Genomic DNA, 27,196 nt, shown 5'->3' on the forward strand with positions numbered 1-27,196 from the left:
ACTGATATTACAAATAACAATTGGATAAGTATGACAGTGAATTGAGGAGTAGATAGGGAAAGTTAGAGGGGATAGCAGAGCTGAGACATGGTATTTAATTTGTTATTTTTTTAAGATATGAAGACAAGGCATGTTTATAGATTCAGAAGTAGAAGCCAATGAAAAGGAAGAGATTGAAGAAGTAAGAGGTTCATTGAAGAGGAAGGTCTTCTAAGGTTCAGGAGAGGATGACTGAAGCATAAGTCTGTTCTTGGCCACTCTATTTCTCTGAGAGTAATAAGATAAAAAAGCTTTAAATGTGTCAAAAATTATCATCACCATCATAGCGATTAACATTTATTGTGTGTGCCATGTAAAAAATCCTCGGTACTTAACATATATTTCATTTAATTCTCAGAACAGCCCCATGACACAGGTACTTTTTATAATCTCATTTATAATTTAAATTTTACAGAAGAGGAAACTGAGGCTTAGAGATATAACTAGACCAGGCTAGCTGATTGAAGCCATGTGCTCTGAATCATTGCTTGTAAGCTGAGAATTGGGAAATGGAATGAGCTTGTGCAAGACAGCAAAAACATAGGGTTGAAGGAAATCAGAGATGTAAGAAGAATGTAAAAAGTTTGGACTAGAATCCTTGGTAATGTGATAAGGAATCGGGGGGAAAAGGAAGGGAAGTGAACATATGGGGCTCCTACTATGTGTTCAGGCTAAGTGCTAGGGCCTTTACATACACTGCGTTATTGCAAAATAAATAAATAAAAGGAAAAAGAAGAAGTAGCAAGGGCCCAGTGGTGATTGGAACTATGCAGGTGTAGTGGAACTGTGCAGTCTGGGCTGTCTCTAGCATTCTCAAACGCCAGGAGCAGGAATCTGGAGAAGACAGTGCAGTTGAGCATGGGCTGGGGATACACATAGCAGAAGCCATGAGGCAAGGGGATGGACAGGACCAGAAAGAATCACTCATTGGCTGACCATGGGGCCTCACATGGGAAAAAAGGCACATGAACATAGGGACAGATGAACTGAGTAGGGGAAGATCAAGGGACTCAAGTTCACAAAGCAGATACAGGGCCAGTTCAGCATTGGCATGAGTGGGAGAGAGGTGAGAAGGTGAGAGCGTAAGGCACAGGGACTTTCATGATTTGAGATCTTAGCGGTTGAACAGCTAAGCAATGAGAGGTTTCTGTTGTGGTCACTCAGGTGGGTACTGATGGAGGCCAGTGGGACTGAGACACCAGAAGGCTAGACTGTATATAGCACCTTGTAGTCATTTTATAATCTTCATAACCACCCAATGGGATAGTTGTTACTAGAGCCAATACATAGATGACCAAACTTAGGCTCCCTCAGTTTGGAAGAAGCAGTGCTAGGATGTGAGCAGAGTCTTTTGTCTCCAAGTTCCCCTCTTCCTCTTCTGTGCCTGCAGAACCAGTTCAAATGCAATCGGCAGGAAGTTTTCACCTCTCTTAAAACTGAGTCAGGACTTCCGGCGCCGGACTCCCCGCCCCAGGCTTCGTTCCCTCTTCGATCGGAGCTCGCCTGCAGGGAAGCGGCACGGTGGCGCAGGCCCGGGTGTAGTCTCCTGTCTAGACTGAGTGAAGGAGAACAATGCCGAAGGACTCTGACCCACTAGTGCCTTTACATTGGATTGGCTTTGGCTATGCAGCACTGGTTGCTTCTGGTGGGATCATTGGCTATGCAAAAGCAGGTAGCGTCCCATCGCTGGCTGCTGGGCTCCTCTTTGGTGGCTTAGCAGGCCTGGGTGCTTATCAGCTCTCTCAGGATCCAAGGAACATTTGGGTTTTCCTAGCTACATCTGGAACCTTGGCTGGCATTATGGGCATGAGATTCTACCACTCTGGAAAGTTTATGCCTGCAGGCTTAATTGCTGGTGCCAGTTTGCTGATGGTTGCCAAACTTGGAATTAGTGTGTTCAATAGACCAAATAGACCAGTCATAGTCATGTTCCAGCTTGGACTCTTGAAGAATTTTAAAACTTCCACTACTTTTAGTATATTAAGAGAAATAAGTGCAGCATTTTCACATATGCTGACATTTTACTTAAAAAACAAACTGAACTTTCCAGAGAAAAATATCCGTCATTATTACTACAACCCTAAAGAGATGGGTAGCGTATAACATAAGAGTTTATTGTTATAATACCCTCATATAATTTGATTCTTATATGTTGATGTTATTTCTTCTTTATGTATTTTTACAGAAAGTCTCAAAGGGTGAAATGTTAGGTGTCAACATTGGGGGCCATGAAACCCCTCACACCCTACATAGGAACATTATAAAAAAAAAAAAAAATCTTATGAGATTTGGGATATCTATTCTTTTGCCCATATTAGAGCACAGACCTACTTTGAAATTATGTTAAAGGAAATATCAATGGAAATAAAGTTTACTATAAATTAAAAAAAAAAAAAAACTGAGTCAGGTGCCCTTATTCTGGGATTTCATGATTTTTTCTGTCCTGTTGTATCTCATTTCCTCACTTGGGGAATTGAGGAAAGTGACTATGTCTCTATTTCTTTCCAGTGCCTGGTACCATTTCCGGCTCAGAATGGGTTCAGCAAAAGTTTATGGCATTACTGTGTTTCAAATCAATAGACTGGGTCCACAGCAAGATAAATTCCACGTCATCACACAGATAAGATAATACCATGCCAGGAGGCTCCATTTATAATTTTTGGATTTCCAGTCCCCATAGTTTGGTTTGAGAAAAAAAGGTTCACTATAAAAGTAAAGTCAGTGTGGCTGTGTGGCAGAGGCTCATACAAAGAGAAGGGCACCAAGAGCAGCATGGGGAGGGGAGGGGCAGGCTGGGGCTGCTAATCTAGATAGGATGAGTTCAGAAGAGAGTAGGGGATACAACGCAGGTCTGAGTAGCTAATTGTTGAATTACTTACATCATTAATTAATCAAAAGCTCCAGTCTCCTCAGAGGACACCATATAAAACCCTAGTCACTTTCTCCTCTCCCTAACCCTACCCCAAAAGAAAGTAGAAAAGGAATGAGTCTCTAACCCCCCCTCTACTTAGCCACCCACCATAGCCTTGCTTCATTCCGTGTTCTTCACACCAATCTTCCCTCTCCCCCAAATCTTCCAACCCCCACACATGACTCCCTTCTGCACACACACCCCCACCACGACATTCCATCCCCAGATGAGCATCCACATTTGCTCTCTCCCTGGCTGCATCTCCTCCCTGGTTTCCCAGACTCGAAGAAGAGAAAGCCTGTTTTCAGTTAAGGTTTTGGTCACACACAGATGCCTTTTCCATTACTCTTGTTTTTCCCCTTGAAGTGTAACATTTCCAATGAACTCTCCACTGGGGAGGAGACCCTGCATTTACCATTCCTAAGTGGGGTAGGGGGGCAGGTTGGTAGGTTCCTTGGAGGCCTGCCCTGGACTGCCTATAGCTGACCCCTGCGCAGGATGCAATAGGGGCTTCCTTCATTTACAGTAGGAAAGGTGAACCCCGGAACACAGTTGGAGGGCATCTGGAAAGCCTGCTCACCTCTGTGACTAAGGTCTGTGAAATGTGCACTTTTCTAAGCTACTTTATGACTCTCTCTGACAGCCTGAAGATACTCAATTAACCTTGTCTGTGTGAGGACATGGAATTTATCCTGCTCTATCTTAGAACCTAGGGGAAGAGCTTTAAAAAAAAAAAAAAAAAAAGACTACGTATAAGAGACCTGTGAAAATCAAAGAATCTCCTCATGGAGGTTTACTTTTGTATATACCTCTGTAACATATAATTTCTCTCAGAAATTATAGCTGGGTGTAAGTGGAAATGTTAGAGTCCCTTCTATCCCCAAAGGACAGCTTATATCACTGCCCACATGCTATAAGAAAATATAAAGTTGTTTTGAAATCTGTATACTGAGCAGTTGACTCAACTCAATCATTAGTCCCTATGGGTTAGCCCCACATGGAGGAAATTCAAATTTGGGCCTCAGGAAAATGAAAGCCTGGCATTTCAATGGGTCCTGAAGGTTGATCAAGACTTCCAAAATTGCAAGTACTTAATTGTGAAGGTCAGGTGCTGTCTGTGATAAGTCCATGGTGTGATTTCAGTAGTCCAGGCATTAAGCTAGGACCTGGGCAATTGCTGCAAAGTTTGTGAGGTGGGTGAGCTCCACGAATTTGTGTTGCCCACGGGCTTCTTTGTGGAAATCCCATCTGTGCAGAAGGCCCAGACTTTGTTTCTTTGCCTATTTGGAGTTCCACTTGAGGAGTTCTTGACTCTGGATCTCATGGATTGGAGACTGACCTCATTGATTCTGGAGTCTGGAAGAGGAATTGAAGCAGTGACCCTTCAGTAGCAGGAAGAACAAAAGTCAAGGGAACTGGGTTGTGGGAAACAGCAGGGGGATGGGAAGAGTTTAGCTTGAAGGGAGGGACTGGAGATTCCTGTCAAATTTGAGACCCAGACTCTGAAAAGTGAAGGACACATGCTGTTTATAATCGTAAGTTAAGTAGGCTTGATTACACCTTGAGAGCTCTGGGGCCCCTATCCCAGGCACCTGGGTCCAATTATCTAGGGCCCCATCTACCTAGAAGGGAAGCTGCATCTGGCTCTGATTCCCAGCCTGACTTCACTCTCTCCAGACACTCCTCTTCTTTCAGACATGAATTTAAAGGAATACAGGTGGCAGAGGGGGCCCTGGCTATTGACATACACCCTCTGGAAATACACTCACTGTTTCATATTTTATACATGCGTTAAGTTTTATCACCAGCAATATACTTATTCCTCTGCACAATTCTCCCTGGTAACAAAGTCTGCATGCTGAGATGCCCCTGACACTTTATTGAGATGCGATTGACATATAACATTGTGTAAGTTTAAGGCGTACAGTGCAATAGCTTGATACAGGTATATAGGGCAAACTGACCATGATAAGGTCAATTAACTCATCTCAAGTAGCTACATGCGTGTGTGTGGTGACAACTTTGGGTATTTCCTCTCTTGCAGTTTTCAAGTGTACAGTAGAGTATTGTTAACTATAGTCACCATGCTGGATTTTTGATCCCCAGAACTTAATTATTCCTCTCATAACTGGAAGTTTGTATCCTTTGACCATCTTCACACATTCCAGCTTCCTGAATTTGTTCTTTTAGCTATTGAGTTTTGTTTTTCCTTATATATTTTGGATATTAACCCCTTACCAGATATATGATTTGAAAATATTATCTCCCATTCAGTAGGTTGCCTTTGCATTTTGTTGATCGTTTTCTTTCCTGGGCAGAAGCTTTTCAGTTCGATGTAGTCCCATTTGTTTATTTTTGCTTTTGTTGCCTGTGCTTTCACTGTCATATTCATAAAATTATTGCCAAGACCAATACCAAGGAGATTTTTTTCTATGTTCTCGGAGTTTTATGGTATCAGGTCTTCCATTAAGTCTTTAAATTTTGAGTGGTGTAAAATAGGGTCTAGTTTTATTCTTTTATATGTGGATTACTTTACAGACATAAGGTGATTTAAAATCCTTAGGAAATGGAAAAGTGGGTCAGGCAATATTCAGTGCATATTTCTTCCATTCAGATCACAGGAATGGATGCTTTGGAAAGAAAGTTTTAAAAATATAGTCTTAGGTTTCTAGAAGAAAATCTTTCAAAATGGAGAGGCAGAATTTACTCATGTGGAAAGGATAGTTAGATGCTTAAGTATGGGGACTAGCAGAGAAGGGTCCTGAATCTTATTTTAACAGGATAGTAAGAGAAAGCTTCTCTGAAATTATACATTTAGGCAGAGACCTGAAGAATGAAAAAGAGCCAATCTTATAAAGAACAGGTAGAAAATCTTCCCAGGGAGAGAAAAAAGAATCTGCAAAATCCCTGAGGCTGGAAAGATTTTGTTCAGGGAATTGAAAGACTACTGTGATGAAAGCTTATTTTTAAAACATGATGAAATATTACATAAAAATGTCATACACTGCATTTTCACTTGATATAAAAATGCATTTCCTATGTTATTTTCTTTCAAAAATATGATTTAATTGCATTTCATTTATAAATGTAATATAATTTATATAAGTGTACCCTTCAAAAAAGTTTCCAACTTTTGCTGTTACAAATAATGGCAGCATAGGCAGCTTTATACATATATGTATGTGTATATGTGTGTGTGTATATATATATCTGAATTTCTTATTTTTCATCAGGAAAAATTGCCAAGAGTAAAACAACAATTTGGTGGAGGTCTGTCCAGAAAAAGTCCAGCCATTGTTAATATAACAAGAACAGTTTGCATGACACTGATATAACCTGGCAGCCAAGGAGAGTGGACTGGAATGCACATGTGTGAACAATGACAACTTCACTGGGGGCAGTAGACACCACTGAGTGAGCATGTATGTGTACTGTGTGGCCATCACATTCAAAATGACTGAGATAGTAGAGCAACAAATCTGCATCAGATTTTGCATTAAACTTGAACATTCCTCTATGGAAACTATTCAGATGATTCAGGAGGCTGCAGCTCTGGGCAACTGGTGATTGGCAGCTCCATCACGACATGCATCACATCTTGTGCAGTTTTTTGGCAAATCATCAAATCACCCAGGTGACTCAGGCCCCCTACAGCTCAGACTTAGCACCCTGCAACTTCAGGCTTTTCCCAAAACTAAAATCACCTTTGAAAGGGAGGAGATTTCAGACCATCAATAAGATTCAGGAAAATATGATGGGGCAGCTGACGGTGAGTGGGAGAACTATGTGAGGCCCCAAGGTGCCTACTTTGAAGGGGACTGAGGCATCATTGTCCTGTGGACAATGTTTCTTGTATCTTGTATCTTGTATCTTCTTCAATAAATATCTCTATTTTTCTTATTACATGACCTTCTGGAAAGACCTTGTATATAAGAATCAGTATAACATAAAAGTTTTATCTTAAATTAATACATGGCTTTGGGAAAATTGATCATTTGGAAAAAAAAAAAAAACTTCTTACCTCATAGCATATACCAAAATGCATTTAAGATTGATTAAAGAGGTAAGTATAAAAAAAAAAGGTAAACCATAAAAAAAAAAACAAAAACCTAAGAAAATATAGTGTGTACAGTAGTCCCTCTCTGTATCGTGGTTCACTTATAGCAGCCTCACTGTATTGTGAGGTTTTTAAAAATATTATATTTAATTATTTATCGCAGATTTTTCGCTATAATGCGGGATTTTGTGGTACTGTATATGTATGTTGTTAAAGTTATGTAGGTTTAAGAGTGTAGAAAAATGTAAGATGCCTACTTTGCGGGGGGGCATAGCATGTAATACCCGCAATAAGTGAGGGAATGTACTTACCTTTATCACAGGGAGAAAAAAAGCCAAGAAAGAAAACAGAAAGGAAAAGATTGATGGGTTTAACGCATACAAATTCAAAACTCTTCTATTTCAAAAGTCCTATCAACATAAATTTACCCTCTGAGAATAAAATAGGTACACTAAGAATTTTCTTTTTTGTTATGGTTTTTTTGTTTTATTTAGATATGATAGACATATAACATCATATTAGTTTCAGGTATACAACATAATTATTAGATATTTGTATATATTGTGAAAGGCTCTCCATAGTAAGTTTAGTTAACATCCGTCACCATACAGAATTACTTTTTTTCTCTTGTGATGAAAACTTTTAAGATGTACACTTTTTTAAATCCTCACCTGAGGACATGCTTACTGATTTTAGAGATAAGGGAAGGGAGGGAGAGAGAAACATTGATCAGTTGCTTCTCATACACACCCCAACAAGGGATGGAACCCACAACCTAGGTATGTGTCCTGACTAGGAATCGAACCCACTACCCTTCAGTTTTGATCAGTTTATGGAACAACGCTCCAATCAACTGAGCCACACTGGCCAGGGCAAGCTCTACTTTTTTACAGCAGGTTTCTTAATAGTTATGGCTAACACGTATTGAGTGTTTGTCAAACTCTCTACTAAATACTTAATTTGCTTATTATTTATTCCTGCCAGGTGGATGCTATTAGTACCAACCTCTGACTTAGGGGTGCCAGAGTAACCAGCAGTAAATAGTAAGCTGAGCTGAACAGGGGTGGTCTAGCCAAGCACCTATCAACTTACCCAGGACATTTACTGGCCCCAAGACTTTGCTCCTCTCTTTTTGCACAGCTTCTTAGGGCATAAACTGGCCTGCTTGGCAGTCACCTGCCCATCTATGGCAGCAGAAGAACACATTGTGATTTCCTTAGTTTTGAGGCCAATGACTGCCGTTTTGCGGACGCTGGTCCCCTCCAACTTGCTCCTCTACTGTCTAAGCCCATCTGGAAGTCACCATAGAAAAAGAAAATATTAGAGATTATATCACAGATCCAGGGATCATTTCCACTGAACTGAGACATGAAAACTAATACATTTATCAAGAATGATTATACTTTTCACCAGTGAGTCTTTTTCAGGCTGTAGGATAAACAAAGGGAGTCACTGGCTGCCCTCTGGGCTGGTATTACATGCTCGGTCCAGCCCTAGAGAAACATGCTGCTGATTTCATCTAGCTTCCAGTGCTGCTGCAGATAGACCCATCTCCTGGGCACAGACATCTTCCTTTATGTATTTTCATTATAAGAAGCTATTCAAGGATGATTACAGGAGTAGAAAGAAATGATTTCTCAGAAAAGATTTAAAAGGCTAAATATGTATAATATAATTAAACAATGACTAACACTGGCCCCTTCAGCTACTTGTAAACTCCACTGGGCTGAGGCATTGTTTAGGCTGAACAAGGATCGGAAGATGGCTCACCCCCATGTGGCCTTCATCCGTCAGCTGCCTCTTCCCTATTTACTTGTGGAAAGCACAGACCGAGACCGGCATTCAAATCCTGATGACACTTATTAGCTGTGTGGTCTTTAGCAAAATCTTTAACCTTAGATTTCATTCTAAATCTCAGTGTCATGATCTGTCAAACAGAATTCTATTTCCTATGCCTTGTAAATGTTTCAAGGATTAGTGATATAAGGTATTCAATAGGTGTTATTAACTTATTTTCAGAATTAAATGTATCTTCCCACTTCTACTATTTTCCCTGACTTTCCTTTCTGTCCCTCTCTCTGTTTCTTAAAAATGAAGAAAACTGTCAAAGTAATAAATGCACATGGTTGAAAAACAAATAGTACTAAAGAGATGATAATGAAAAGCAAGAGTTACTTCATCCATTCTTCCCAAACCTAGCCTTGCTCTACAGATATAATTGTTGAACATTTTCTCTGGTAGTTACCCCCATGTCTCTGATAATATGCTTACATCACCTTTTTCTTTCTTTTTAAAATAAAATATGCACATGGTAAAAAAAAAAAAATCCAAAAGTGTAAAAAGGACCATCTGTGGCTGCCATAAAAATGTGCCTGAGACATAGGCCAGGGTCCCTAGGTGCCATTCTCTAAAATCCATCCTCATGCAGAGAGGCCATGATTTAAGCTTTGCAGGGATACTAAGACAGGCCTGTTCTTGGGAGAAGTGAGACTCCTCAGACAACTTTCACTCAGGAACTACCCAGCAGCTTTGCTGAAGCTTCCTTGTACTATACTTCATCTGAGATTTTTTTTCTGCCCAACCTTCTCTCCTTCACAGACCTTCACAACCCAGAGAAGACCCAGCTTCCTAGCCTCTTCTGTCTCCCTCTTCATTTTCCCTCACAGATGTTCTCCAATGAATCTCTTGCACATCTAATCCTGTCTTGGCATCTGCTCCTCAGAGAACCTAAATAACATAGTGGTGCCAGGAGTGGTCCAAGAATAAGGTTAGTAAATAGTGTTCTGAGGCTGACTCCTTAGTGACCAGTGTGCCAAGAGGACACTGTCATAAGTGATGTGGCAGAGATGGTCACACGGTGGTGGTCCAATCGCTGAAGATTTCATTGGAGGTGAAACAATCTCTGTGGAAGGAGATGCCATGGCAGATATGGTGAATTAGGTAATATTTAGAAAACCATGGAGAAAACTATCTACAAAGATGGTGGAGCCTCTGGCTACTGCTAAGAGGTATTGACTCCCTACAGAGAGCTAATGTGAAAGAGGGCAATTAGTAAGCAGTTAAGGACTAAATGTGAGAGCTAGAAGGCATCTTTAGTGGCTTACAAAGATGCAGCTAAGAGAAGAATGAGCAGAAAACAAATCTCAGAGTTAAAGTTCCAGAGCTCCAGAGACATTTGTGTGCTCAGCTGAGGCAGGTATGCTATGCTAAAATCAGGGCCCTCTCTGGAAAATACTAGGTCCCTGAAACATCATAGCATGGGATCATTAGGACAGATGTCCCTGAACATTTTGATTCTACACCCATCAGTTCCTTAGACCTTCAGAGTTTGTACAGGTGGCTCACTCCTTAGTCAGAGGTAGTATTTCCCCAGTGCTGGAAGACACTGCAGAGATCCCTACCCCCAGAGAACGCACCCTCTCAGTAGCTGCTCCCCAACTCCCCTCTCTCCTGGATGATTGGCTGATAATTAGGATTAAATTCCAGCATAAGTGGGCTGGGGAGGTGTTGGACTTGATAAAGGATGAGCAAGACAAAGTAGATGGGCAGCCAACAAGGATGTTGCTTCACACCCATAATGTATTTTTTTAAAAATTAAGAATAAAGCCTGGAGACTGAGAGCAGTCACCCTAATAAAAAAGTCATGATCTCTTGCTCGATTCCCAGACCTGAGCCTGTTTTCAGATCTAGAACCTACTGAGTCAGGAGGTGTGACATTATAGCAAGTATATACTGTGATCATTCTCCTCATTCTTCCTCAAAGAAATATATGGTCGCTTACTCTAGAAACTATATACTGCAAAAAGGGGGATACCCAGACATTAGGAGGACTATTGGATGCAGGACTCACCAGTCTGACCCCTGCAGAGACTGCATGCATCCTGAAGAATGACTGTAGACCACTGCAAAGACAACCAAATTAGCCCTGCCCACAGCTTCCATGACAGACAAGAATCTTTCCTAGAACAGATTAACATGGCCACAAGCAGATGCTATGGGGCCACTGAGCTGGTGAATTTATTGTTTTGAATCCCAATAAGAAAAGACAATCAGAAACAGTTTGCATTCATGTGAAAGGAACAGCAATATTCATTTACATTTTGCCTGAAGGCTATAGTAACTGTCCTGCCTCTGACATAAAATAGCCCAAAGAGATCTAGACTTCCAGGCCCTCCTGAAGAATATCACACCTGCCATGGCTGACCTTGACGATGAGTCAGGAAGAGCAACAGGTGGTTAACTCATTGAAGACCTTGGTACGCATGTGCTCCAGAAGATGGAAGATAAACTGTATGAAGATTCAACGATTTACCACTTCTTGGAAGTTTTTAGGGATCCAATGATCAAGGACATACTGGAAACCCCTTCCAAAGTGAAAGACAAATTGCTGTACTTAGCATTCCCTGGCACAAACATGGAAGCAACTTGCTGATAGGCCTCTCTAGGTTCTAGAGGCAACACGTCCCACTGTTTCAGCCTGTGTCCTGGGGGAAACAAGGCTGCCTGCTCTGAGACTCAGTGCAGAAAAGGGCTCTGCAGCAGGTCCTGGCTGCCATGCAAGCAGCCCCATCTCTTGTGCCATATGATACAGAAGACCCAATAGTGTTGGTGGTAGGAAAACTTCCTGCTATGGTAGATGAGAAATTAGATCACTACCTCTCCTATTTTTGGTTTTTCAGCTTATTTCCATTATAATTTTTTAAGTATATTTTATTGATTATGTTGTTAGAGTAGTCCAATTTTATCCCCTTTGCTCCCCTCCACCAGGTACCCACTTCCCACCAGCAATCCTATAACCCTTAGATCATGTCCATGGGTCATGTATATAAGTTCTTTGGCTTCACCCTTTCCTATATTATTCTTAACTTCCCCCTGTCTATTTTGTACCAACCAATGATACTTCTTAATCCCTGCACCATTTCCCCATTTTTCCCCCTTTCCCGTCCCAGATGATAACCCTCCAAATGATCCCTTTACCTATGATTCTGTTCCTATTCTGGTTTGCTTAGTTGAATTTTGTTTTTACTTTTTATATTCAGTTGTTGATAGTTGTAAGTTTGCTCTCATTTTAGTGTTCATAGTTTTGGTCTTCTTTTTCTTAAATAAATCCCTTTAACATTTCATACAATAATAGCTTGGTGATGATGAACTATTTTAGCTTTACCTTGTCTGGAAAGCACTTCATCTGCCCTTCCATTCTAAATGATAGGTTTGCTGGATAGACTAATCTTGATTGTACGTCCTTGCTTTTCATCACATTGAATACTTCTTGCCAGTCCCATCTTGCCTGCAAAGTGTCTTTTGAGAAATCAGCTGATAGTCTTATAGGCACCCCTTTGTAGGTAACTCTCTGCTTTTCTCTTGCTGCTTTTAAGATTCTCTATCTTTAACCTTTGGTATTTTAATAATGATGTGTCTTGGTGTGGTCCTCTTTGGGTCTAGCTTGTTTGGGACTCTCTGTGCTTCCTGGACTTGTATGTCTATTTCCTTCACCAAATTTGGGAAGTTTTCCTTCATTATTTTGTTACATAAGCTTTCAGTTTCTTGTTCTTCCTCTTTCCTTCTGGCACCACTATGATTCAGATGTTGGTATATTTAAGATTGTCCCTGAGGTTCCTAAGCCTCTCCTCATTTTTTTCAATTCTTGTTTCATCATTCTGTACTGGTTGACTGTTCTTATCTTCCTTATGTTCCAAATCATTTATTTGAACTCTGGTTTCCTTCCCTTCACCATTGGTTTTGTGTGGATTTTCCTTCATTTCATTTGGCATAGCCTTTACTTCTTCCCTTATGCGTTTGCCATAGTTAAGCATACCTGTCAAGCCTGTGAGCATCTTTATCACCAGTGTTTTGAACTCTACATCTGTTAGGCTGGCTATCTCCTCCTTTGTTAGGCTGGCTATCTCCTTGTCGCTTAGTTCTCCCACTGGAACCTTGATCCATTCCCCCTTTTGGGCCATATTTCTCGTTCTCCTCATCTTGACAGGCTCCTGTGTTTGTTTGCCTCTGTGTCTTAGGTAGAGCTGTACCACCTGTTATGTTATAAGGGGTGGAGCCTTAGGTATTTGTCAGTACAGTGCGACCTGTTTCACCACATTGTGGCACTGTATGTGGGGGAGGGGTCTGAGAGGGGACAATGCCACTTGCATAGCACTCGCCCCCTTTACAGGCACCTTTCCCACTTCCCGTATGGGACTGGTGGCCCTCTAGCTGTTGCCCCGGCTGTCGTTCCCAGAGTGGGTGGGTCTGTGAATGTTTTAGGACTGTGGGAGCCATTTAAACAAGTGACTCTACTGAGAGACCGGCAGTTTCTTCCTCTGCCCCAACTCCCACTGGTTTGCACACTCAGAAGCAATGAGGCTTTATTTTCCCCGGCGCTGGAACCATGAGCTGTGTGGTCTGGTGGTTTGGTGCTCCCCAGGTGTCCCTCTCTACTTTTTCAAACATGTGATGTGCTTTCCACCAGCCTGCTGCTGCTGCCGCTGCTGCTGCCACCACCACACTGTGTCCTCTCCATCTAGGCTCCATCCCTCCTTCCTGTCTGGATGAGTATTTCCTTTTTATATCTTTATTTTTGGATTTCCATGCAGCTCAATTTTCTGGAGCTTCTGGTCGTCTCTAGTTTTGAAGTAGTTGTATTCCTTCTTAGTTGTAGAGGGAGATGCAACCTGTTTGTCTCAGCCTCCATATTGGCTGGAAGTCAACTCATTATAAATTTAAATCATACTTTTATGTATAGTTCTGTCACCTGCAGACTGCCCACTTTACTCCCCACTTTGAAAATAAAGTATTAGCACTCTTACCTTTTCCCGTTTTTCCATATCCTTGTCCTCTAAACTTTTAGCTTGTCAAGGTTGGAAATGTGTATTTTCTGTTCTCAGCTGAAATTGTCTTCCATTGTTTATCTGTAGATTGACTTTAAAGTTTAAAATTATTAAAGTATATTAACATTATTATGGCTATGTAATAATTATTTACTACAGTACCAAATGCCTCACAATGATTACACTTCACTACTTTTTTAATTGCTTGATCTTTTCCTGGCTTTTCTAACTGCCTTTGTGGAAGCAGGGGTTCTTTTTTATTTGCCTTTGTTAGAGTTGCATTTAATAAGACTTCCTTATTAGAGCTGTAATTCTTTTTGATACATCCCACTTTTTTCTGGAAGATATTTTTTCTAGACCTACCCTCCTGTTCTAGTTTAGGCTGGCTGCTTTATTGATCTGCACTGCACAGCTATTATACTGGGGCTTCACTGATCTTCTGGTTTGAATCCATTATTTTCTAGATACTACTTACAAGGTCTGTCCAAAAGGTATCCAGCCATGTAATATGAAAAATAGAGACATTTACTGAAGAAGATAAAAGATACAAGAAACATTGTACATAGGACAGTAATGCCTCAGTCCCCATCAAAGCAGGTGCCTTGGGACCTCACACAGTTCTTCCAATCTCCATCACTGCCCAGTCATGTTTTTCTGAATCTTATCAGTGGTCTTAAATCTCTTCCCTTTCAAAGGTGATTTTAGTTTTGGGAAAAGCCTTAAGTCACAGGGTGCCAAATCTGGACTGTAGCAGGGCTGAATCACCTGGGTGATTTGATGGTTGGCCAAAAAGCTTTGCACGAGACATGATGCATTAGCAGGAACATTGTCATGATGAAGCTACCAATCACCAGTTGCCCATAGCTGCGGCCTTCTGAATCATTCAAATAGTTTCCATGGAGGAATCTTCAAGCTTAATGCAAAATTTGATAGATTTGTTGCTGTACTTGCTCAGTCATTTTGAATGGGATGGCCACACAGTACACATGCTCACTCAATGACATCTACTGCGCCCACTGACTAGTACAGTGAAGCTGTCATTGTTCACACATGCGCATTCCAGCCCACTCTCCTTGACTCCCAGGTTACACTGATGTTGCGCAAACTGTTCTTGTTATATTAACAATTCCTGAACTTTTTTCAGACAGACCTCATATATTTCTTTCTCTCTCTCTTCAAATAACACCTTATGAGAAAGTATACAGGAGGTAAATGTTTTGATTTCTTGCTTCTGAAAATGTCTATTCAACTGTTAACTGATGGTTTGGGAGGGTGTAGAATAGATTGAAAATAATTTTTCTCATAATATGAGACATTGGTATTGTTCTCTATATTCAGTTGTTTCTGTTGAGAGATCTTATACTGATTCTAGTCTGATTTTCAATTTTTGTGTGTTTGGATTTTGTTTCTTGGAAGCGTTTGGATCTTCTGTTTCCCCTTGATGTTCTAAAATTTCATAAATAGGTGTCTAGGAGAAAACTATTGTCATTCACCATGCTTAGTACTCAAGGAACTTTTAAATATGAGTACTCATGTCCTTCAGTTCTGTGAAATTATTTTTTATTTGTTTTATAATTTTTTCTCCTTTTTTCCTTTCTTGATATTTCTTTTAATCAGATATAAGAACAGTTGGGGTGATATTTTTGTCTCTTATATTTTCCCTCATTTTTAATGTATTTTTGTCTTTTAAATTCTACTTTCTGGGTTATTTTTCTATTTTTCTTTCCAACCCAGAAGAGAAATTTACTATTATTTTATTTTTGAATTTTCAGTGAGATTTGAGAAATCATGGCACTCATAAAACAAGACTTGTAGTTTTTTTTGACAGTTCTATTTTGATTCTCTGAATTTTCTCCTCTTCCAGTTTTTTCATATTAATTTATTTTCATGTTTCTCTTTCATATTATAAGATCTTTAATTCTCATTCATATTTAAATATAAGGCAACAAATAGGTATACTGTGAGCTCTGTGTACACAGGTGGAACAGGTCAAAAGGGCAAGGGGACAGTAAACAGGGCACTATGCTTTGAGAGTCCTAACTGCCAGAGGGGCCAACTTCCATAATAGTTTCCTTAGCTTTCCCCAAATAGTCTATTCTGTTCTTTTAGTGTTGATTCCTCCTTTCCTCCATTTGTAGGTATATAGCTGACTACCTCACACTTTTGCACACAGTTGGTGGGATGTGTTGAAAGGTGACTTATATATACAGACTCTTGCTCTTTTCCCCTGTGTTTAGGCCCTGGCCTCTCTCCTGAGTTCTTTAGCTTCTCCAGAGCTCTGCAGGATAGACTGATTTTCTCCCTGGCTACAGCCATCTCTGGATGTATGTTCTTAGTTCTCTCTCCTCCATACCACTTCATCAGTCACTAGTCCTTCATCTATTTTTAGTCTTTCAAAAATATGTTAAAATCCCTTGTGCCCTGATGCCCCCTCTTTCTCTCTTGGTCAAAGAGGAATGACAACTTTTTAACTATTCCTTTAGTATCACTTAATATATTTTTGGGAGAGAAGACATAAATGTGCATGCTCAACTAACCAGAGGTTTCTTTCTTAATATCGTTACTCTCTAAAACCTCAATTATGTTTTTTTCTGATACCTATAATACATATCAATTACAAATTAATATCTTTCATATTCACCTATTTTTTAAATTCCAATTTCCACTATTTAGTTCTGATTCTCACTATAGATCCCCTAAGTTGTTACAATAACTACTTAACTAGTCACTCTAGCTTGATGTCTCTATCATCTTCCATAAAACATAAATCATGTCAACTTCCTGCTCAAAAAATTTTAATGCTCCCAAATAACTGTAAAAAAACAAACAAAAAAACCTAAAATTTGCCTAACATTGAAAGTTCTTAATAATATCTCCTGTGAGCAATCCTATCTCTATGTCATTTATCAGATATCTTCTTCCTCTTAGAATGTCCTTATTTCCCGTTTCTACAGCTGGAAGTCTTATTCTTTTTATTTTCCACTTTATTCACACAACAGCTAACCTTCTTAAGTTACCTACCTAAGGTGCTCCCTCCTTCTGGAAGGCTTCATTTATTTATTTTTTTCACTTCCCCTCAAGCATCTCCACCAATTCCCCAAGTGTGGACTCTCCCAGAACACTGGCTGGGCCTCCCTCTACGCCTGTTACTGAAGGCCTGTATGAACTTCCTGAGGGCAGAGACCTGCCTTATTCACCCCATGTCTTTATGACCAAGTGAAGTGGCTGGCACATAATAAGAATTCAGAAATTATTTGTTCAAGCAAAATCACTGAATTTTCTTGTCTCTCTTTTTAAGCCCTTTCCTAAGGTTGCAGTGCAGACCCCTGCCCACTGCATTTAGTGGTTGGCACGTGGTAGCACTTGAACACTATTTGATAAATGGTTCAATGTTATTACCACTTTGTTTTTCCCTATGGAAACTTTAAAGCCCTCAATGTATCCCCTTAGTATCAGCGAGATAAATCTAATAAACTAATTTATGCTAAAGTGGTAGTGGAAAAGAGCTGTAATTTAGGCTCTCTAGAAGCAGTGAGCATTTTAGCTGAGGTTGTTTAGAAATCCAGCCATTATTATCTCAAAAGACCCCAAAAGTCAGCGATTAGCCTGGTGAGGCCCCTGCCTGGATAATGGAGCTGGAGAGACCAGAAATCTAGGTGAGAGGGGCAGAGCCAGAGACAGACAGCACCAGTGGGGCAACATTTAAATAGTTAGGCTGCAACCCTGTGAAACAAGGAAGGCGATTGCTGTCCAAACAGCCTAGCAGTGACTTGGTGGAGGCCTTGGATGGCGATGGGTCTAGGAAATAGAATGAGACCCAGAGGACCAAACCAAGAAGTAAACATGAATCGATATTGGGCATTCTCCTGATCCTTATACCTCCTCGACACAGAATGAGTTACTAATGATCACTTGCTTGGTTAATTAGGTTGGCCTGAGTAAATGTGTGTGGTGTTTGGTAGACCAAATCCACTAGGTCATAAACCAAGTGCCGTTTCTTGTCCTGTATAACCACGCTCACTGCATTAGGCAAATCCTCTTTAATTGGATGTGTCTGGAGGGGAAATAAAAGCTAAATGCACATGTGTTTGTACATTTATGCATGTGCATATGTGTATATGAGCGCATGCTGGGTATTGGATTAAAAACAGCACTAAAGTGATCTTTTTCCCTATCGCTCATCTTTCTTTTTGCAAGCCAGAAGTAGGTTACACAATCTTCTCTCCCAGGATCCCCGACAGTATTCCTTCAACAACTAGGGCTTTAATCAAAATTTGTGGCCACTCACAATTTTAAGCCAGGGTTTTTTAGGTAAAGAGCCAGAGAATTTGGGCTCTGGGGGAAAGCTTCTTCAGTGAGGTTCCAGGAGGCAAGGAGACTTTCTAGTTTCACCACTTTTCTCCCTTGACTTTTCTAGGTATGATCGTGTTGTGGGGCCCCAGGGGCCTGGAGCCAGGAGAGGGGTTAGCAAATGTTTCCCCTCAGTGTTTCTGAGGTATTCCTGACAGAGCCCATCAGAGCTGCCTTTTATCACTGCTGCACGCTTTAGTGCACCTGTCATGGCTCACAGACATCAGACATCGTGCTCCCGCTGGATTAATCCTGCCTGCATTCACATTCAGGATGTGGGACACCAGGAGGGAGGGGACAACCAGAGGGAGAGACAGGAGGGGGAGGGGTGGGGAGAGGAAGGAAAGACGGTGAAAGGAGAAAGTACCAAATGACAGACCTAGAAAGAAGAAAAAACATTAATTTGCAAAATGGGGTGGGGAAGGGGGAGATACAGTTTTAACAAATTAAAGCTAAAAATCTGAAATGAGAACAAAGTTCTAAAAAAATGGATAAACTCCAAGTCCCAGAATGCAAGGGACGTTCAGGCTTTAGTCTAATGCTATTGGAGGCAGTTGATTTTTTTAGATTATAAAGCAGAGCGATCATTCACTGATACGTTCTGTTACTTGGTGCAGGTTTAGTGAGAGCTTCTTATGTGTGGCCCATGCTCATCCATATTTGGAGAAGTTTTCAGGTACTCAGTTCTGCCATAACCTTACTCTAAGTCCTAGAGAAGGAGATTTAATATGTCATTGCTTCAGTTTTACTTTGCATAAAACTTGTACCCAAATCAAACCTATTCAAAAAGCACTTTGGCATTCCCTCCATGATAGATGTTTTTGAATGAAAAGGACAGCAGGCTGGGCACACAACGAATTCCAGTTATAAAGGTGCTATGCACATTAATGCCAGAAAGAGCCTCCCCATGCAGGCTGGCTGACACTCCCTCCCCTTCCAGCACTGTGCTTCTGAGGGTCCAGTCTCTCCTGTGAAACCCTAGGGGCACAGACACAGGAGATCTGTCACTGTGAGTGAGGATCTTGCGGATAGAGATTGAATTTAGTTCATTTCTATTTGCTCTCAGCATGTTGAAGCTGTTAACTTAGTAGATACTCAGTTAATTTTGTTGATTCTTTGAGAGGGATCAGGAAGGTGTCAGAGAATTCATAAATGCGAGCCGGGCCTTGAAGCCTTACCGTACAGACTGCATTTAGCATACAGAAGGTACTCAATAAAGGAAGCTTAGTAAGTCTGTGGAGAGGAAAAGAAATGTAAGGCAGAGGGGAAATAAAATGCATGCTATGTTCCAGGAACAGAGTTCATTGAGTGTGGCTAGACTAGGGTCTCCCAACCTTTCGGTTTATAAGAATTGCTGAAGGGACTAGTTTGACATGCAGATTCCTGAGGTCTCTCCACCCAGACATTCTGATTCAGTAGCTCTGAGGTCCAGCAGGGCATTCTGCCTTTTAAACAAACACTGCCAGTTTATTTTCTTACAGGTAGTCAGTCTACAAACCACACTTTGAGAAGCACAGGCCCAGCTTTGGAAGGGGGAAGGGGTGGAGAGGGTGGAGGGAGTGGGAGTGGCCTGAGTGTGTGGAAAGATGAGACCAGGGTTGGTTGAGAGGAGTTTGGACTCTGTCCAGGAGGGGAGCCCTCCCGGCTTTCTAAGCCAGGGAGTGAAAGAGCCAAATCTGTGATGGAAATCAACTGTGCTTACCAAAGCTCCAGGCATTTTCTCTTTGCTTTTGCTCCATTAGATACCATTGCTTCAAGGGCCTTGAACAAATAATGTTCCATTAAAGCCTCCAGGTTTTGCAGGACCCAGAGTTCCAGTTACCAGTGGAATGTGAAGTTCACAGGCCGGGTTCAGGCTTGCAGGAAGAGGATTAATTAGGGAAAAAGGCAGTTGCGCACATAAGTGTGTGCCCACACCCCAGACTGGCCTGGTGTTTTGGTGCACTCATTCAGGCACACAATACTCTTTTCAGTTCTAAGCGCCACCTCTTGAAACAAGTTAAAAAGCAAATTCCAAGTGAGATATCCAAGTGCTGTGTTTTACACAGACTGACTGATGATCAACAGCCTTCTGTTTTTATGGTCCTGGCAACCAGACTGGGCTCATACTTCTAAGGACACTATAGAAAAGAATCCACTGCGTCTACTATCTGACTGCATAGCTAAGTGCTGAAAAATATGATTGAGGTTAAAAAAATTATTGTGTTACTGAAATTATTTGCATCTAAAAACATGTGCCTTTTTTACATTTAAAAATGTTTTTATTTTTACATTTAAATATGCCATATGTTTCATTGTATTGGGACAGTGAAATTAAATTCAACATTTGTAAAGTGTTTTACCCTTTGAAAAACACTTTCACATTAATATCTCCATTAATTCTCAAAATAATCTTGTGAGACAGGTATTATCATTATCTCCATCTTATAGAAGAAAAAACAAACTGTAAAGTTTAATGATTTGTTTAATGCCAAACAGCTGGAAATTTGGCACCAGGAGCCTGTCTCAGGTCTTCTGCGCACAGATCCGTGATTTACAGTTGCTGAAGGAACTCTGGCTATCAGTGGGGACACAGACAAGTCAGCCACCACCCTCACGCCTCAGCACCAGGCTATAGCTCAGCTTCACGGCCAGTTGCCTCAACATCTTGTTCATTTCAAATATCTTTGACTGAGAGAGACATGGAGGAGGTCATGGATACCATGTCTAAGCCAATAGTTGACTAGATTGGAAATAAGGTTGCTTGTGAGAATTAAAGTATAAAATTAACTCTAATAGAAAACAAGAGATATCCCAAGTCACTTTAGAGGTAGAATGGCTGCTAAACTGTAACCTAACAACAACGGAGGTTCAGCTGCCTGTCTCCACAAAAGCCAAACTCATGAGGCAGATGCTGGTACAAAAGGAAAGAGGTTTTATTCAGATACTGCACAACCTGGAAGAATGGTGGACTGCCAGGAAAAGTCCAACTGTCTTCAGCAAGGCCAAGACAAAAGCTACTGTCCAGAGTTCATGCTCCTTTTTAAAGTACAGTCCTTTGGAGCAGCAGGCAGCTGCTGAATGGTCTTAGTCCCCACCCAGGCAGCTTAGCTTGTTGCCGGCTGCTCTCGCTTCAGGCTCCCTCCTGGATCCTGCCTGTGGAGTCCACATAGCCACGGGCCCTGTGGCTTCTGGGGCCACACAAGCGCATGCTCCTGGGCAAGAGGGCACTGGAATGCACCAGTGAGTGGATCACCAGGTGGGCTAACAAGAGCAAGAGGCTCACTCCCAGATCCATGGAGAGAATATGCAAGTGTACCCTGCCGAGTGCAGGTCATGAGGAAGTGAAAGAGCTTCTTTGTTCCCCTGGGATTATATTAGCTGGGGTATGAGACAGACCAGGTGTGTTCTCAAAATGATCAATCAACTTTACAAACTTTCACATGCTTTGGGTGGGTCCACTTCCCAAACAATCCCTTCTCTCCCCAGGCTAGACTGACAGACAGGCCTCTTTGGCCCAGTACCTCACCCATGTGCCATTTTGACTTCTGTGGAGCATGTGTCTGCCTTCCCCTGACCCCACGCCCAATCTGGTACTGAAAGGTGGGGGGAAGGGCTTTTTGCTTTTCAGTTATCTTGCTAGCTCTTCAAGTGCTCAGTCTAAGAGCTTCCCTCTGCCACCATTTTGGCCAATGCGGGAGACTCCCCAGTGCTCCGGCTGACTGTTTTACAGTAACAAAACCTGTAAATATCTTAATGTGTCTAAGAAATTATATAGCAAGCAGAAAGGGCTGTTGGTCATTATCCCAGAGACAAATGTGTCAAGAGCCACTTGAGTACTGCTACTTTGTCCTTATTCCAGGCAGAGGTTCATAGGTAAGATGCTTCTCAAATTGGACCCACCAAGTCTCAAGCAAATCCATTCCCTAGTTGATGAATCCAACTGGTAGAAAGCAAACAACATGAAACCAGTTTCTGAGTGGGGAGGTTCCCACAACGCTGCCAGCCCCAGCAGCTCTGTCTTCCTCTCTGCTTCCATCCCTTCTTCATAGCCTTCCCCTGAGGGAAGAACCCAAAGAAGTGGGTGGAGTAGAGTCGGGGTGGGGCACAGTCACTTTCTGTTGTTATGACCAAAAGTCCCAGTAAATCCCTGGTACCTCATTAAGGGGGGAAAAATACACAACATATTGGGAGCAAAACAAGCCAGCACATTACCTGTCTCTAAGCTTGCAAGGACAGTTCTGGCATTTTATTTTGCTCTGCTCAGTCCCTGGGACATTGATCCCCATTCGTGGAAGCATCCCGTCGCTAAAACCCTTATAGGGTATGTGAGAAACTCCTTCCCTCTTAAATGGCTGACTGAACAAATTTAACGGAGGCTGTTACCCACTGAGTTGGGTATCAAAGCTCTGAGGTCCAGTTCTCTTTGAGTTTTTTGCTTTCATCTGGAGTCTCTCACCCCCTGCCCTCTGCTGCCGTCAGCTACACAATATCAAACAGCTGGAGTCTGGGCAGGACCAGATCCAAGCTTCTCAGCCTAACACCTGAGGGGGTTGGGGGGAACAGATGGAGGTTGTTGAGGAGGGTAGGAGTTTCATGTGGGACTAAATGGGCCCTGCACTAGCTTCAGAGAATCTGATATCTTGGAATAGTGCAGTCTCTTAAAACTCAGTTTAAGACAGATTCTATTTGGGACTTAAGGAGTGTGCAAACATCAGGCATGCAGCACGGGTCACAGAAATGGTCTTGAATTACCCTGTTTTCCATTTCTCTGTTCTAACTTCACCTTTGACTCAAAATTTTTACTAAATAACTAACATGGAGTGCCCACCAAATGTGCACAGCATGGGAACTGACCAATCAGAACAAGCTCTAGCCATAAACAGCTGGTATAGTTTTATACCAGATAACCCAGTAAGAGTCATATATGAGAGAGAAACTTCATATATATTATTTCTAATTTTTACAGGTTAAGAAATGGATTCAGAGTGTTCAAGCTCATACAGGTTGGACAAGACTGGATCCAAACTCAGTCCTGATTCCACAACCTTGCTTTTTTATGTCATCCTCCCCTAGGGTACCCTCATCTGTAGGCAGCTTCGAAGGAATCTAGAGACTGATCTCTGAAAGTCAACAGAACACATGGCCTGTAGGAACGCCTGAGTTGGCAGCGGTGGGCTAGTGAAGTCAGTCCCAGCCAGCTTAACTTGTAAGGCATTGAACAAGACTCACCTGTTATTCTGCCTGAACCATGCAATTTAGGCTTTAATTATATGCTGTCGTGCATTGTTTACTAATTGTTGCAGAGGTCAATCTTATACTTTCATTTATCATTCTTCATTCAGTCATCAAATATTTTGCAGCAACTATGCACATTGCTTCCCTAGCAGCCCCTGTGATGCCTAGCATGGAGAGGTAGACCAACTCAGGTAACTAGTTAATGGACTGCTAAAGAAAAAAATGAAGGCAACGTTTTCAAATAATAAATTAATGAATTAATGTTTGCATTTGTTTTTCAACTGTATTCAAATATTGCTTTACTACATGTAAACTTTATATATTCAACAGCTAGAATTTGAGCCTCAAAAGTTGGATTCACAAATATTTTATTTCTAGCACCTCTGATCAAAATAAAGTCTTTATCCATACATTAGTTATGAGAATAGGAATATATACAAAAGTCAATTTATTAATTACTGTCAGTAATGTGAATTTTAATATCTACCCTTTAATCTTAACTCATACACTAAAACTGCATTCTCTTAAGGTATACAGTACAATCTTTGGACTCTTTATTAATTATAGTTAGTAAGTGACTGTAGCCCTTTGAATATACTTGGATGCCCTTTAAAACAACAGGCATTGGGAAGCCCAGTGGCTTGACAAAATTCAAGCATCTTCCAAATTATTACCCCAGCAGCCTGTAACTCATGAAACAGTTGCAGGAAAAAAGTGTGTTGGACTGGAAAACCTCTGGTTTTGGAATTAGTACAACCATGTAAGTTGCAAGTTCCTTAATTTTCCATATCTGTAAAATGGAGATAATCAAACTTACAGCAAAGTGTTGTTGTGGGGATTCAAGAGTAAATGTGCACACAGAGTCCAGCACAGAGGCTGTGAGAGGTGAGTCCTCAATAAAAGTTAGCTTATTTCTCAGAGGGTTGTTGAAGAGGTTAAGTAAGGCCATAAATATAATAGAGCTCACATAGTCAGCAATTACTGTTTCGCACTCCCCCCCTGGGTGTTGTCTCCACTGTAGTGAATATTTGGCAGTTGTTTTCTTTATCTGGTCAGTACAGTCACCCAAATTATATAATTCAATCAAGTCTCCACTTGGGGCCTTGTGTGTGATGACCTCATTGCTGTTGAGATCCAAGAGACGAAAATGTACATTGGGGCCACTAGAGGACAATTTGCAATACCAACCAAAAGTCCCTATAATGTTATATCTATTGAGTCAAAACTCTTATTCATAGGAATACACCCTTAGGAAATAATCAGAATTTTAAATAAAGATTTATGATAAGATGTTTAGTCAACTGCAATGCATGATTATAACAAAAATGGAAACAATCCAAATATATGACAATAGGAGGATAGTTAAATAAAAATCAATCTCACCCTGGCTAGGTGGTTCAGTTGGTTGGAGCGTCAGCCAGTACACCAAAAGACTGCAGGTTCGATTTCTGGTTAGGGCACATACCTAGGCTGTGGGTCCTGTCCCCAGTCGGGATGGGTACAGGAGGCAACCAATTGATGTTTCTCTCTCTCTGAAATCAATAAATATATCTTTGAGTAAGAATTAAAAAATAAAATAAAATAATCTTTCTTTTTGATGGAATATTACACAGCTGTTAAAATTGAACTTTGGAGATGTAATGACATGGGGAAAAATCACATTAGAATATTAAATTTAAAAAGTAGGATAATAACCTGTATATACTGTACAATTAGCCCTGGCTGGTTTGGCTCAGTGGATTGAGCGTCGGCCTGCGAGCTAAGTGTCGTTGGTTTGATCTTCCAGTCAGGGCACATCAGAGAAGGAAAACTCTGACTCCAAAAAACCTCCGCTGCCTTGCGGCATACCTCTTCAGGGGAAAGGCTAAGGGAGTAAACCCCGACAGAAAATCCGGAGCCGGAGTCCCTAAGGCGGTTTGACGTTGTAGTCAACACCGGCAACTCCTGTGGCGCACCTGAAGCCAAGCTGTATTGACTCCGTCTTTCCCTTGGACCCTTCAGCTGCGAAGAGAGGGGGGGTCTGCTGCATGGGCAACAGCAGACCCTCCATATCACCCTGCCCAGGCTCTGTAGCTTCAGCTTCACTGGAGAGGACACTCCAGCGTCATCGCAAGATGTCGATCCAACACGGGAGGAGACAGATACCGTGTCACTCCCGAGTCGGACTGCACAGCCATTCTCGGCGGTGCAGATAGACTCTTAAGAAGCTACACCATCGTCTCTCGAGACGGACGGCTGCCGATACGATACTGTACAATGAACACAATTTTGCAAAATATGCAAAAGTACCAGATAAATCAATGAAAAAACTGGCTCCTGCCTAAATTACCAAATGCATAAGAAAAAAATAGTACAAAATATTAAATAAGGGTATCTGTTTATGTTGCCCTTTAAAACAACTTTTAAAACAATAATTTGTTTGATTTGGATATTTTGAGAGTGTCGGCTATCTCTTGCTATTGGCTTCTAGTGGGTAGAGGCCAGGGGTGCTGCTAAACATCTTCCAATACATAAGACAGCCCACAGCAAAGAATTATTTGGCCAAAATAGTAGTACTAAGAAACTTCACAAACCCCTTAGACATGTTTGATCAGTCATAGCACCTTCTCCATACACTGCACAAATGTTCTTTTTGCATTTTAGTTGCGTTTTTACCTTTTTTGAAGTAATAAAGCATACTACGCCAAAAATGTTGTGTATCTTCTTCCATCTTCAATATTAAAATGACTTAACAAAATTTCACCAATTTTGATGTTTTTTTAGAAAATGCATACTGATATGACAGCTGTCACAATACAGTCTAACACAATTTTCTCTAATGAAGTTAAAGACAACTAAGCATTACTGTAGGTATGTAGGGAAAAAAACTAAACAAACTTTTTGGCCAACCCAATACAGTATTATTGACTATATTCTCTATGTTATACTTTTACATCATCATCACTACTTAGTAACTACCAATCTCTACTTCTCAATCGCTTCATCTTTTTCACCCAGTCCCCCAACCCCCTCTGCTCTGAGTAGAACAGACTTGTATTAAAATAGAAAGAAATTATTCTCTTTGTCTACATCTTAGTAATTTTCTCAGCACAATCCTCTCCAGATATCCTTCATAACCTAGTTCCCTGCTTATATGATACAGGTAGACTGTCTGTAGCACACTGAGGAGGGAACACCCCTCTCTTCATGTCGTTCACCAGGATTCCTTCCAGTTCACTCTGCATGGCCTTCAGTGATGTGGTAACTCATTAGACCTACAGTCCCTGCCTGCCCCTCAAACATAATAAATGTGATGATTGCTTCCATACCAAATGCTTCCTACTTGATGGAAGCTCAGAAAGCCCCTAAGAAAGTAAGATGGCAGAGGGAAATCATGACCCACAGAGAAGAGAGCAATAGAAAGCACCTTACCATAGCCTAGACTCCATCTGGAGAGGGGCGAGGAGAATTAAGCAAGGAACTTGCTTCAGGCAAAGGAGGAGAGTTCAGACACAATGTTCTTTACCAGCATAATAACAATAAGCACAACTGTGCTAATACAAACAGCAGTAAAAGCAATAAGAGATGTTATCTGAGGTGCCAACAGCATGCAGAATCAAGCTCTCTCAAACTAAGCTGTGATTTGCATTCTGTCTAAACTGTATGGTAAAGGTGAGCAGCTGCATGAATAGCCCGGGACAGAGGGAACTACGAGACCATGGGTCTTTCTCCTGGCTGAATAGTGTTGGTAAGGACTGTGCTAGTCTTTGTTTTCTGCTGTGCTCTGACTCCTTGACTCAGAGCCCAGGGTGAGACCCA

At 41.3% G+C, this 27,196-nt stretch overlaps 1 long non-coding RNA gene and 1 pseudogene across 1 annotated transcript in view; one reads left to right on the forward strand and one right to left on the reverse strand.

Annotated features, from left to right (window-relative positions):
* Positions 1-27,196, reverse strand: part of LOC150021550 (uncharacterized) — a 55,483-nt gene that overhangs the window by 25,576 nt on the left and 2,711 nt on the right. Inside the window, exon 2 of the long non-coding RNA XR_016511144.1 lies at positions 24,782-24,930. This is a non-coding gene — a long non-coding RNA (uncharacterized LOC150021550). The remainder of the gene's footprint in view (positions 1-24,781; positions 24,931-27,196) is intronic.
* Positions 1,492-2,142, forward strand: LOC150021551 (transmembrane protein 14C pseudogene; annotated as a pseudogene).

The sequence above is a fragment of the Furipterus horrens genome, unplaced genomic scaffold, assembly GCF_987537825.1.
Source record: "Furipterus horrens unplaced genomic scaffold, mFurHor1.1.pri manual_scaffold_1, whole genome shotgun sequence".
Taxonomy (NCBI): domain Eukaryota; kingdom Metazoa; phylum Chordata; class Mammalia; order Chiroptera; family Furipteridae; genus Furipterus; species Furipterus horrens.